Below are 13,404 nucleotides of genomic sequence, written 5' to 3'. Positions count from 1 at the left end.
CAAGCAAACAACAATGAATTTATTAAAAACAAATTTTTAGACTCGGGACAATTACGAGCTTGACATATTGTATATATACCTGTCTATTGTTAAAGACTGTATGTTGACCTCTCAAGGTTGACCTCTTGATGTCTTGTGGTCATTTGTACTGTTGGGTTGTTGTTCATTATTTCCTTAATATACCGATATTGGTTTGAATGACCTAGCAATTAGAAATTTATCACTGACATATATATAAACTCTGGTAAAATATATTGAAGTATTGTTCTTTCATACGAATATATCCTAAACATCGATAACAAATAATGACAACGAGAGAAAACTCATCTCGCAACAAGCCAAACAATTCAATTGATTGGTCGATTGTATGTGTTTAATGCAACTTTCAGCGCTCTTGGCTATATCGTGGCGGAAAGTTTTTATTGGTGGAGGATGCCGGAAGTTCCCGGAGACAACCACCGGCATTCGGCAGGAAAATCTAGCTAATAAAAATAACGGTACGTGTAACATTTAACTGTAAGAGAAAATATGACATATAATTTAAACTAAGTAACATTGTATTATATCACACACACGATAACATGAAATGGAAGTGGGTATTACTTTAGGGAAAAGTAATGTGATTGGATGTAAGGGTAAAATATATATTTTTAAATTTATTTATGAATAACTGCAGTGTGTATATCTTTAATATAAATTTTGAAACACACGGAAATATTTTCTTGGAATTTTTCGAAAAGGCTTCCAAAATCTCATAAATTTTATGTAAAATGACGGTGGCCATGGATACTATAAACAAGCTCCGTTGGGAGATGGTCATGCTACCATTAGACTTCAGTTTTTAAAACAGAATAATAAAGTACTAATGTCAGACATAACTGTTTTGTCCAGGTTTATTATTAAAGGTGGTAGAAAATGTTAGTTTTGTCGCCTATGGAGGACAAATACTGCCGTTTTCCCTATAAAGCAAATATCCATTAATAATATCTGAAATAATTACACCAGTGACACATACTAAGGAAGACAACTCAACAGATATTGACAAAATCTTTAAAAACATTAAATTTGATCAGAATAATAAACATATTAATTGTCAGTGAAACAAAATAAATTGCATAACACAGGGCTATCTGAGGATACTCTTTTATGTTTGATTAGAATTAAGTATAATTTTATGGGACAATCTTTTTCTTCCTAATTTATGGATGTGAAAACCATTGTGGGAAGAAAATCCACTGAACAGTTCAAATTCTACAACATTATTCATTTCCTTTCTGTCAGATAGATTTTAAAGGCCAAACTCATAAATAAGGCCATTAGTTTTCTCGTTTTTTCTTGTCGGGACCTTTTATAGCTGTCTATACGGTATGGGTTTTTCTCATTGTTGAAGGCATTACAGTGGCCTGTAATTGATTACTTCAACCTCATTTGAACTCTGCTTGATAGTTGTCTCATATGCAATCATACCATATCTCCAAACATTATATTGGCTGCCATGCTAATGAAATTTTCCACTTGTTCTTTATGTTACTTGGGGCCTCGGTGGCCAAGTGGTCTTATCAGTTGAACTACTGTATCACTAGGCTTTAAACACTGAGGTTGTGAATCCCGCACGTGGCAGGTGCACTCGACTCCTATCTCAATTGACTAAGATTGTCAGTTTTCCTACAGAAGATTGGTGGTTCTCTCCGGGCACTCCGGCTTCCTCCACCAATAAAAACTGACCGCCACGAAATAGCACAATAGTGCTGAAAGTGGCGTTAAACACCAATCAATGAATCAGTCAATCCAAAAATTATATTGAAAGCTATTCTAATGAAATTATTCACCGATAAGAAATTAAGATATCTACATGGTAAGTAATAATACGTCAGGATGTATGGTTATTGTTGTGATATTCAGTATTCATTCAGTTGAAGACAAGCTAACAGTTTTTATTGTCAATACGTTTGCTTGACTTCAATGTAAAAAGATTTTTTTGATATTTATTATTAAATACTTTTTCCATACAATTTTGTAATTTTGTGTTTAGCTCAACACAATTTTTTAAAAGGTATAACGTTCCAAAAAAAATCCTTGGAAGAGAACATTTATTAGTCATATGTTTGATAAATCAAAATTTTATTGGGTATTTAAATTACTACACCATACATATGAAGATAAATTGACATATTTTATAAAAGTATTAAACGATTCTTCAGGTCATGCACTATCAACTTGAATGAAAAAATATCAATTTAAATTGAATAGATATGTACACTATTTGGGATATACAACTTTCGTTTCAGATCAAATGGTGCGAAACTTAATGGGGTTTTCATTCAGTAGGAAAAACCTTCAAATATTTTTTCGGAAGTATAGCTATATGTATTGTCCTCCGAAAATCAATTCCTATTGGAAAAGGATAAAAGAAAATTACACTCCAATAAAACGCTTCATAATGAATAAAATTTGATAATATGACTATTTCTGGGGTGTGTTTGTATGTGTGTTTTGGAGGGAAGGGGGGGGGGGGGGGGGGGCTGACGGAAAAAAGAGAGACGACAGCAAGGGTCCAATAAAAACAGACAACACTGTGGCTAAAAAGCTAAACGTCGAAAAGATAATAAAAAAAATGCAACAAAACATTACAACGCAAAATAATAGAGTCATAGAACCCAACCAAAAACCAGGAGTGGGGTGGTGAACTCAGATGTTCCGGAAGGCTTGGCAGTTTCTGCTCCACTAGTGACATCTGTCGAGTTATTCATGTCAAGGTATATAATTGATGAGTTATGTCCAGGGATAAGCAAACTTACAATAGCTTGAATGACCTCAAGACATAATTAAACACAAAAACTATCAGTACCTGTAATTTTTCTAACCTAAAAACTCGACTGTTTTTGGTTTGTTAAGTATGAATGAAAATAAAGACGCAAATAAATCATTAGATTTAATCAAAAATAAAACCAGAAGTGTCAAGTTTATGATTTTCCATTAAAATAAGATTATAAAGATGTTATAAGGTTTTCAAACGTACGGCAATGATATTCTTCTTTGCTTTTAAAACTGATTAATGGAAATGGTAGGCCCTAATATAAACCGGATATTTAAATATATTACACTATAATAAATTTCCAAAGTTTTAGGTGTACAAAAAAAACCAAATACACACTTATGTTTTGAGAACATGTATTGTTGGTCTCTTTACTCTGCAACTCTTTAAACCTTTGCGAACGAAAATTTTTTGCAATTTTCCGCAAACACGTATTAGACAAAATAGATAAAACTCAACTTCACAAACAAGGCTTCATATAATCAATGACTGTATAAAGAAAGGTATATACCTCTGGTAAACTGGTTTTCCAACTTTCAGTTATCATATTATTAACGTCACAAATATTAATAGGGTCAGTGTAATTAAGTTGCAGTATAAATATTTAAATCTACTTTTTATAAAATACTTATCCAGTCAACCTAATATATTTGACATGACAAAAACAAACCAAATTACAAAACATCTATGTATTTAAAATAAGGATATGTGGTATGATTGCCAGTAAGACAATTACGAAAAATGTACCCACCAGAGACCAAATTTCGTGGTTGTAAACAAATTGAGTTCAATGTACAGACTTCAACAATGAGCAACACCAATATCGTATAGTATAAAAGCCATGAAAGGGGGCCCGGCATGACAAAATAAACAACTATTCAAAGGAAAAAACACCAACGGCCTATGTGTTCTCTGAGTTGACAATTCTAATGCGTAAATATAAATTCATGTATTTTCCTCTTTTATCGGTTTCCCATCGTTTTATTATACTTTTCCAATAAGCATGATATAAACTCCATTTTGGCAAAGTATGAATAATTTTATCGTCTTTTAATTTAAGACCCACAATCTATCTTAATCGTGATCAAGCACGCGGAAACGAAAGGTTGTGAAGGAAAGAAAATGAATAGATATATTAAAATCGATATATGAAAAAAAAAAATTTAACCGGTGTCCCCCCTGGTTCTTGTGCAATCTTACGGTTTTTTTTAACGTTTTTGGAGTACATATTTGTTAAACGTTGTTTGTCTCTTCTCCTTTTTTTTTGTCGTGACGTTGTTTGTATTTCTACGTCTTAAAGCTAGACATTATCCTCTAAGTAACTTCGTATTTCTTTTTCTAAAAAAAGAATAAAGGAAATTTGAATGACCTTTGGATATTCAAATCTTTCCATTGTTATAACTCATACAGATTTATCCAATAAAACTGTTTGAAATGTATGTAATAAATTATGAACAGTGGCAAAGTACTAAAGTGCCAAACGATCATATAGGAAAGTATAAGTTTGAAAAATAATGCATGGCGACATTAAAAAATGAAAAATAAGAGTAGAAATTCCAGTCAAAATGTATTCTTGTAATATCAAAGAAAATAAACGTAATAAAATATATTCTGGCGAAGAGTAAGTTTGTGAAGAAAAAACACTCATCAAAATTCAAAAGTGAGGTCTGATGCTAAGATTCGTCACAATCATAAATCTTAATAGGTAATATTAACGAAGTACTTTTCTATAATAACAAAATGTTAACAATTTTTGGATTTATTAGCGGTATTTTTAGAAGATTAATCAATCATAATTATAAAAAACGAAATATACACAGGAGATTTTTACGGTGTGTCCAAGTACTGGACAATTTTGGCAATACTGGGGTGGTGTGTGTGTGTTTGTGTGTGGTAGGGGTATTTTGGTAGGGGAATGGGTAGAATAAAACTTGGAGAGAGAAAATACCAAGGGTGCAATCAAAAATCATAAGTCCAATCAAAACAGACAAAACAATGGTCAAAAAGATCAACGTCGAAAAGACAAAGAAATTGTAGCAAAACACTACAAAGAGAAATAATTGAGCATAACGAACCCTACCAAAAACTGTAAAGATATTTATATTGCAACTATTTGTTTTTATTTCCTAAATATAGTAACACAGCTATATTTTGTGCTATGTCAATTTCATCATGGATCATTTTTTCCACAATCAGGGGTTCATTAAGGGATGAAAATAAGTTTAAAATTTGTGTTACAATTTAAATAGCTATCAATGTATTTATTTAAGTTGCAGTATAAAAACAATATAAGGTCAATGTCAGAAAAATATAAACGTTTTTGTATTCGGCACAAAACTGGGGAAGTGCTCAGTAAAACATCGCCCTTCCCCAGTTTCTCAGCCCCATACAAAAAAGTTTATATTTAGAGCCGAGTACAAATACAGCTGTTATTTAAAGACACTAAACAGTTATTGTCTTTATCCTGCAATTAATTTTGTACATTTTTTTTTTCAATCCCAATCGTTAAATTTGTTTTAAAAGAAATCGACATGACTTAAACGCAGACCGCAATAAGGACCCCAAATTGAACAGTGACGTATACAGTAATTTGACATAACCGTTCGCTCGCAACAGAAGCAGGATACTAGGAGACTATATACGTCTAGTATACGTATATCGCTTCTTGTTATCTCTACACCTGTATCAGTATAGTAGAAAGGTCAATTGCAGGATACATGATTAGTGCTGAGTTATGTCAGGTGAATACTAGGCAACTTACAATAGCGGATTGATAACTGCGTCTTAAATGACCTTAAGACATTACTAAAACAAAAACCATCGGTACGTGTAAATTTTCTAACCTTAAAACTCGACCGTTTTTTTTCTCGTTTAGTATGAATTAAAAAATAAACGTAAATAGATTATTAGGCTTAACTAAACAAAATACCTGAAGTGTCAAGTTTATGAATTTTCATTCAAATAAAATTATGTAGATGTTATAAGGTTTCTAAATGCACGACAATGATATTCTTCTTTGCTTTTAAAATTGATAAATGGAACTGGTTGGCCCTAATATAAACAGAACGTTTAAATGTCTTTCACAAAACAATCTTTTCTCTGCTTTTTTATTAGATTGATTGATTATTTTTTGGTTGATTAACATCCAGTGGCAAATATTTCATGCATGTTCAGGACGAGAACAAATTAAAAATAAATACAATTGATAGGTCCTGTAATAGAGTCCAACCGGGATGAAGGTCGGGGAAGTTTAGACTACCACTAGAAAACGATTGAATATCGGATATGGACAGAAATTTTGCCATACAACAGGCCACCTATACGGACCACTCAAAGAGTTGTAGCAAGGGTTCTTAACGTGCAAAGAGTGTGGCTCTCTCTTAACTAGAGGCATCGGATTTAACGTCTCCATTCTGACCGGACGTGCTGCAAACTTGTACATTCAGCATAGAAGAACTAAGTGACCATATTTTATTCCCCAGTAACCATTGGAGGTCTTTCAAATTAGAGAAAATGGTTATAATATATAATACATTTCAAAAGTTTTAGGTGTAGAAAAACCTTATGTTTTGACACAATGTATGGTTGTTCTCTTTATACTGCAACTCTTTAAACCGTTGCAATGAAACTTTTTTTGAAAAAATTCCGCAAACCGGTATTAGACGCCATAGGTAAAACTCAAAGTCACAAACAAGGCTTTATATGATCAATGACTGTACAAAGAAAAAGTTTAAGTGGTCAAAGCATTTTACCAGCGCAGATAGGACAGTTGCAAGACAGGACAAGCTTTGGAGATGTAATATTTGTTAAGTACACATATGATGTTTTAACCTCTGGTAAACTGGTTTCCCAAATTTGAGTTATTATATTATTAACATCACAAACAATAATGTGGTCAATGTTATTAAGTTGCAGTATACATATTTATATCTACTTTTTATAAAATACTTATCCAGTCAACATTATATATTTGACAAAGAATGAACAAATATTATCGTTTTAAATTAGAGACCCCGAATATACCTTAACCGTGATCAAGCACGCGGAAACAAAAGGTTGCGAAGGAATGAAAATGCATAGGTATATTAAAATCGAAATATAAAAGAAAAAAGAATTAACCGGTGTCCCCCCTGGTTTTAGATTTGGTTCTTGTTGTGCAATCTTACTTATTTTTTTTTTAAAGTTTTTGTAGCACATATTTGTTAAACGTTGTTTGTTTCATCTCCCTTTTTTTTGTCGTGTCGTTGTTTGTTTTTCTGCGTCTTATAGCTAGACATTATCCTCTAAGTAACTTCGTTTTTCTTTTTTCTAAAAATAGAATGAATGAAATTTTAATGACCATTGGGATATACATGTATATTAATAAAAAAACATGAGAGTGAAATTTGAAAGAAACAAAATTATCCAACACGTCTTAGAAGATCTTCTTTTTAGAGTAATGTCGAACGACGTGAATGTTTATACGGTTGAATTTATCACATGTGGAATATTTTGAAAATTATTCGGACATTATAATCAATATTTTTGTGAACTGATGAGGTCTAATTGTAAATTTATTTTAAAATTTCTATTCAATATAGAAATGGTAGCATACGCTATAAATTTATTACTTTGGGATACCACACGGCATATTTTGTTAATAATGAACAAAAAGGTAAAACATGCTACACAGAGGAACAAATGATCAGCATGCTGGAGTTTCTTATTGACAACACATTTGTTGAATTTGTAGGGAGACTTTATCAACAAATTGTCGGCATTCCTATGGGAACGAACTGTACCACTCTCCTTGCCGACCTCTTCTTATTTTCATATGAGTCGGAGTTCCTTCATACACTTGTCAAAAACAAGAAGATAAAAAAGCCAGATCATTTAATTTCACATTCAGATATATTGATGATGTTCTTTCCATTAAAAATCCAAACTTTTCTGATTGGGTTCCATTAATATATCCTCCAGAACTTGAAATTAAAGAAACAACAGACACGACTTCCTCCACGTCATTTTTAGACTTATACCTCGAATTTGACATAAGCGGTCGTCTCAGTACCAGAATTTATGACAAACGAGACGATTTTAATTTTGAAATTATCAATTTTTGGTAATATCCTTTTGGCGTGGCTCGGTACTTATACATCCCGCCATTGTGTTATTTTGCTATGGTCATTTTTTGTAATCCTGTCTTTCATCTTTGCTTATGTGCTTTGTCAATATGTTATTTTGTTTTTCTTTGTTAACATATTTGTTTGTTTTATAGTGATTAGGATTATAACACAATGTTGACTGTTGTACCCCTATTTTTGACATTTGTTTTCCATTCGTTTGATGTGTTTGAGCTTTTGATTTTGCCATTTGATAAGGGACTCTCCGTTTTGAATTTTCCTTGGAGTTCGGTATTTTTGTTATTTTATTTTTCACCTTTGTACAATAAATATGTTTATCATGTACACAATTTAATATCTTTCCTTTAAATATCACGCCAAAGGGCATTCGATTGAAACGAAATACTTAAAACATTTATTGAAATTTGAACTTCAAACTCAAATTTGAACTTTTAAAGATATGCTCATCAACTAGCAATATAAATAACCTTCCTCAAGTTTAAAAATAAAATAAAAAGGAGGATTGACAAATTAATTCAACCATAGGATTTTAAACACTTGGAATCGAAATCATTATTTTAGTTTATTTTAGATGTAAAAATGAAGAAGACAATAAACCTGTTCGTTCTGTCAATCATCATAACAGTAGCAAATGGGAATCTAGCATCGTCATGTACGTACAAGAGAAATAGAAACCATAGGCTAATTGCTCATTGTGAAAACCAAGGATTTACATCTGTGCCAAGGAATCTCAGACGTGATATCTACGAGTTAATTCTTTCAAATAACTCAATACACATGCTGAAAAACAATTCATTTATAAATTATTCGAAAATGGAAAGACTTATTTTAACCAGAAATAATATATCAGTAGTTCACGAGGATGCTTTTGCTGGACTAAATTCGTTAAAAGTTTTGAAGGTAAATGATAATTTGATTAACATCACAATCATCCCAAAGGGTGTGTTCAGACATCTTAGTAATTTACTTGTTCTAGATATCAGTCGAAACAAAAAGCCATTGCATTTAAACATTTCGTTTATTTATCCCGATGTCACATTTTCTACACTGAACCGATTACAAAATCTGTCAATAGATTTATTCATGTTTCCTGTATTTCGATCAGGATTCACTGCACTTCAAGACCTTAACGTATTGAACTTTGATACTTGTTATTTGCATAATGGTAGTAGATTTAAGCTTTTAAACTCAACATTTGAAAACTTCTCGCCAAACCTGAAAGAACTTTACATCAGCGGTTGTCGCAATTTCTTTCTATTGGAAAATGGACTGTTGGAATATTGTTCATTTGTATCAAGCGTTGCGCATTCTTCATCCATTTCAGAATAAGAATATGTCCGTTATAAATTTTCACCATATAAGTGATAACAAAATCAATGAAAACGATTTTCCGTACTCTGTTATCATTACAGAAGAATTAATGAAATATCTAAGAACTATTTGCATTGAAGCATTGGATTTATCCAAAGCTGGAATAGTGGATTACCAGCAAAATTCTTTGTTTTCGTTCAAACGTCCGGAATGTTTCAAAACATTCATAATATCAGCTAATAGATTACCTGCAACAACATTAGATCACTACATGCAAGTAGTTAAGTTTTTCAAAAGCGCAATCAACATTAAAGTGTACGATTTTTCTTACCTTAGTGTAGATTATATCCATCCAGTGTATTTGAACGTATACCATCCGGGAGTTTTAAATTATTTTCCAGAAATAACTAAAACACATCAAATTCCTCTGCTTTTTACTTTTTCGATTCCATCTTCAATAGAATTTCTTAGGTTTACGCACATACAAATAGCTTTTACATCAGCATCTTTCACATGTGCCAACACATCGCTAAAATATCTCGATGTGTCATTTGGTGTTTACTAAAATTATCCTGATTTTACCGACGACTGTGGAAAGCAACTTGAATATTTGGACGTATCTGGAATTCCAGTAACAATCATAACATTTCCATTAATATTCATGCCAAAACTTTCAATACTGAAAATGACGAATGCACGCATAGACCAAGGTATACTAAAAGGTAAACAATGGATGAATTTCAGAGCTCCAGATTTGAGAAAAATAGACATATCTTTTAATAATCTTTGGACTTTGGAGGAAACAACATTCTTAGATCAGCCAAATATAACGCATTTAAATATGTCAAACAATCTTTTCAGGACCATCCCGACTTTGGTTACCAAGTTACAAAAGCTGGAATCTTTAAATCTTTCCAATAATTTGATCAGTTCTATTGATGAAACCATAAGATGTAGTCTGGATAAAATGATGATTTCAAATCGCAGACTCATCCTTAATTTGAATAACAATGCTCTGGTCTGCTCATGTGACACTCTAGACTTTCTTCTGTGGTTCGCAAAAACAAAAGTAACATTTAAGAACGGGGATACTTATAACTGTACAATATCAAATGGCAAGCAAGCCCAATTAAGGGAGGTAGTACAAAATACGGAGAAGTACTTCTCGGACTGCAAAGCTACTATATGGCTCCATATCATGCATATTGGAATAATATTGGTTGCCAGTGCCTTTGTTATTTTCATACCTCTTTCTCTTGTTTATAACTATAGATGGAAAATAATTCTTTACATGTATAGAAAAGTCCGGCATGTCGTTGAGAAAAATTTACATGAAAACTATATGTACGACGCATATGTTTCTTATGAAGACAAAAGCGTAGCGTGGATACAAAAGTTTCTTCTTCCAAAAGTTGAAGAAGAATGGGGACTTAAAGTGTGTTTACATGATCGAGATATTCTTCCTGGAGATTTTACTGCAGATGCAAAAGCAGAATCAATTCAGCAAAGTAGACATGTTGTATTCATCATTACTGAACATTTTACCGTAGGAAAGTGGGGAAGGTTTGAAATAGAAAGAGCAAAGTATGAAAAATATACTACAAACTTTAGAAAAATAATTGTTATTTTACAAAATATTCAAATCAAGGATATTCCAGACGAAATAATTAACATTTCAAATGATGTATGCTTTATTGAATTGCCATTGGACGAAAACGAAGCTGGTGACAATACTGATTATCAAAGCCAATGGCTTAGACTTAAGGCTCTTCTTTATTTAAATTAGACATATGATAAATATAAAATATCTACATTAATATTTATACTGCGCCTCAAAGTGAAGAACACAAAAATAATATGTATGAAAACATCTATGTGGAATGATTTTGAGCATGTTGCGATTTTTAGTAATTGTTTATATATTTTCAATATAGATTTTGAAACACACGGAAACATTTCTTGAGAATTCTTCCAAAAGGCTTAAAAAAATTGTTGTAGAATAACGCTGCCATATATACTATGAACAAGCTTCAGTCGAAGATAGTCATGCCACCATTTGACTTCAATTTCAAAAACTTAATAATAAGTACTAATATCACACATAACTGTTTTTTCCAGGTTTTTATTATAAAAGGTGGTAAATTTAAAACAATGTTAGTATTGCCGTCTATAAAGGACAAAATACTACCGTTTTCCCTCTAAAGCGAATATCAATCAAAATCCAGTGACACGTACAAAGGAAGACAATTCAACAGATATTGACAAAATCTTTAAAAACATTGTGATCAGAATAATAAACATATCCAAAAGTGTCAGTGGATCAAAATTATTTGCTTGTCTAAATAATACTTTTTCTTTGGGATATGATGTATGTCAAATAAGAGCAAAAACATAGGATATTCTAGGGATACTCTTTTATGTTTGATTAGAATTAAACATAATTTTTTGCAACAATTTTTTTGTTACTAATTTATGGATGTGATAAAAATGTGGGAACAAAATACCCTGAAAAGTTCAAATTCTAAAACATTGTTCATTTCTTTTCTGTCAGATAACAGTTTAATTTTATCTTATAAATTAGGTCGTTAGTTTTCTTACTTTGTTTACTTGTCGGGGCCTTCTATAGCTGTCTATACGGTATATTGATTTTTCCCCATTGTTGTAGGCCGTATATTGACCTATAATTGCATACTTCCACTTCATTTAAAATTGGAAGATAGTTGTGTCATAGACAATCATACCATATTTCCCAATTTTATATTGACATCTATGCAAATGAAATTTTTCAATTGTTCTATATGTTTAGTTAAGTTTTTGATTTCTTTACTTCAGCATGATATCATATCAATTTTAGTGACAAATTAGTGTACATTGCTATTCATCGATAAGAAATTAAGGAGGTACCGAACACCTCGACTAAAATTAGTTTGGCTCGTTTAATTTTCATAAAATTTTGACAAAATATTTACTTTGATCCTTTGACAAAAATATAAAAAAATAAAAAAACTTGAACCACACACTTTATCACAAAAAATTCACTGGATATATAGCAGTTTGACAAACACTAATTTTAATCATCGAGAAGCTTAATATTTCCTTAACAATAGAACATGATTAAAACGTTCAGCTGATTTTAACATAAGTTATATAACTGTAGTGTTATGTACCACCTTAAGATATCAACATAAAAGATATAATACGTTTGGAATTCATGTTTTCGTTGTGATATTCAGTATTCATTTGAAAACAAGCTAACATTTTTATTGTTAATACTTTTGATGGGCTTAAATGTAAAAGATTACTTTAATATTTATTAATAAATGCTTTTTCCATTTTAATTTTGTAATTTTGTGTTTAATACACATAGCACCACACGAGTTTTTATAAAAGACCTGGGTAAAATCTGTTTAAAAAAAAAACTTGTCAATTAGGCTGCAAAATTATTTATTCGGAAGTGAATATTTATCAGTCATATTTTATAAATCAAAATTATTTCAGGTATTTAAAGTACTACACCATAGATATGAAGTTAAATTGACATGCATTTTTTTGTATTTTATGAAAGTATTAAACGATGCTTAAGGTCATGCACTAGCAACTTGAAAGAAAACATTGTAATTCAAATTAAATTGATATGTACACTGTGTTGCATATATCCTCAGCATGCGTGACCAAGACGTTTTGTTTGTGACTGTGGTCTTGTAATTTCCCTGTTGATAAATGCGCTTTACTTATAATGGTTTATTGACTCAGAGCAATAACTTTTTATTCATATTAGTGATATACATCTTTCGTTTAATATCAAATGGTGCGGTATTTATTGGGTTTTCACCCCGCATCAGTGGTTAATTTTGTTTTAGTTTATTTGATTCAATAGGACAAACCTTTCAATATACTATTATATCGGAATTATACCTATATGTATTGTCTTCCGAAAATCAATTCATATTAGAAAAAGATAAAGGAAAATTACACTCCAATAAAACGCTTCAAAATGAATAACATTTGATGATATGACTATGTCTGGGGTGGTGTTTGTATGTGAGTGGGGAGGGGAGATTTGACAAATAAAAGAGATAGACGTTACAAAGGGTGCAATAAAAAAATAATGAGTCCATTAAAAACACTATGGTCAAAAAGATAAACGTCGAAAAG

The 13,404-nt window shown here is 31.4% G+C and overlaps 1 pseudogene; it reads left to right on the top strand.

The window, feature by feature from the left end:
- The first annotated feature begins 8,494 nt into the window (after window positions 1-8,494).
- LOC127703026 (toll-like receptor 4) lies at window positions 8,495-11,156 on the top strand (annotated as a pseudogene).
- The last annotated feature ends 2,248 nt before the right edge of the window (window positions 11,157-13,404 follow it).

This window comes from Mytilus californianus, unplaced genomic scaffold (genome assembly GCF_021869535.1).
Source record: "Mytilus californianus isolate M0D057914Y unplaced genomic scaffold, xbMytCali1.0.p SCAF_5, whole genome shotgun sequence".
In the NCBI taxonomy this organism is placed as follows: Eukaryota; Metazoa; Mollusca; class Bivalvia; order Mytilida; family Mytilidae; genus Mytilus; species Mytilus californianus.
The sequence above is the reverse complement of the archived record's forward strand: the minus strand, read 5'-3'. Positions and strand labels throughout refer to the sequence as shown.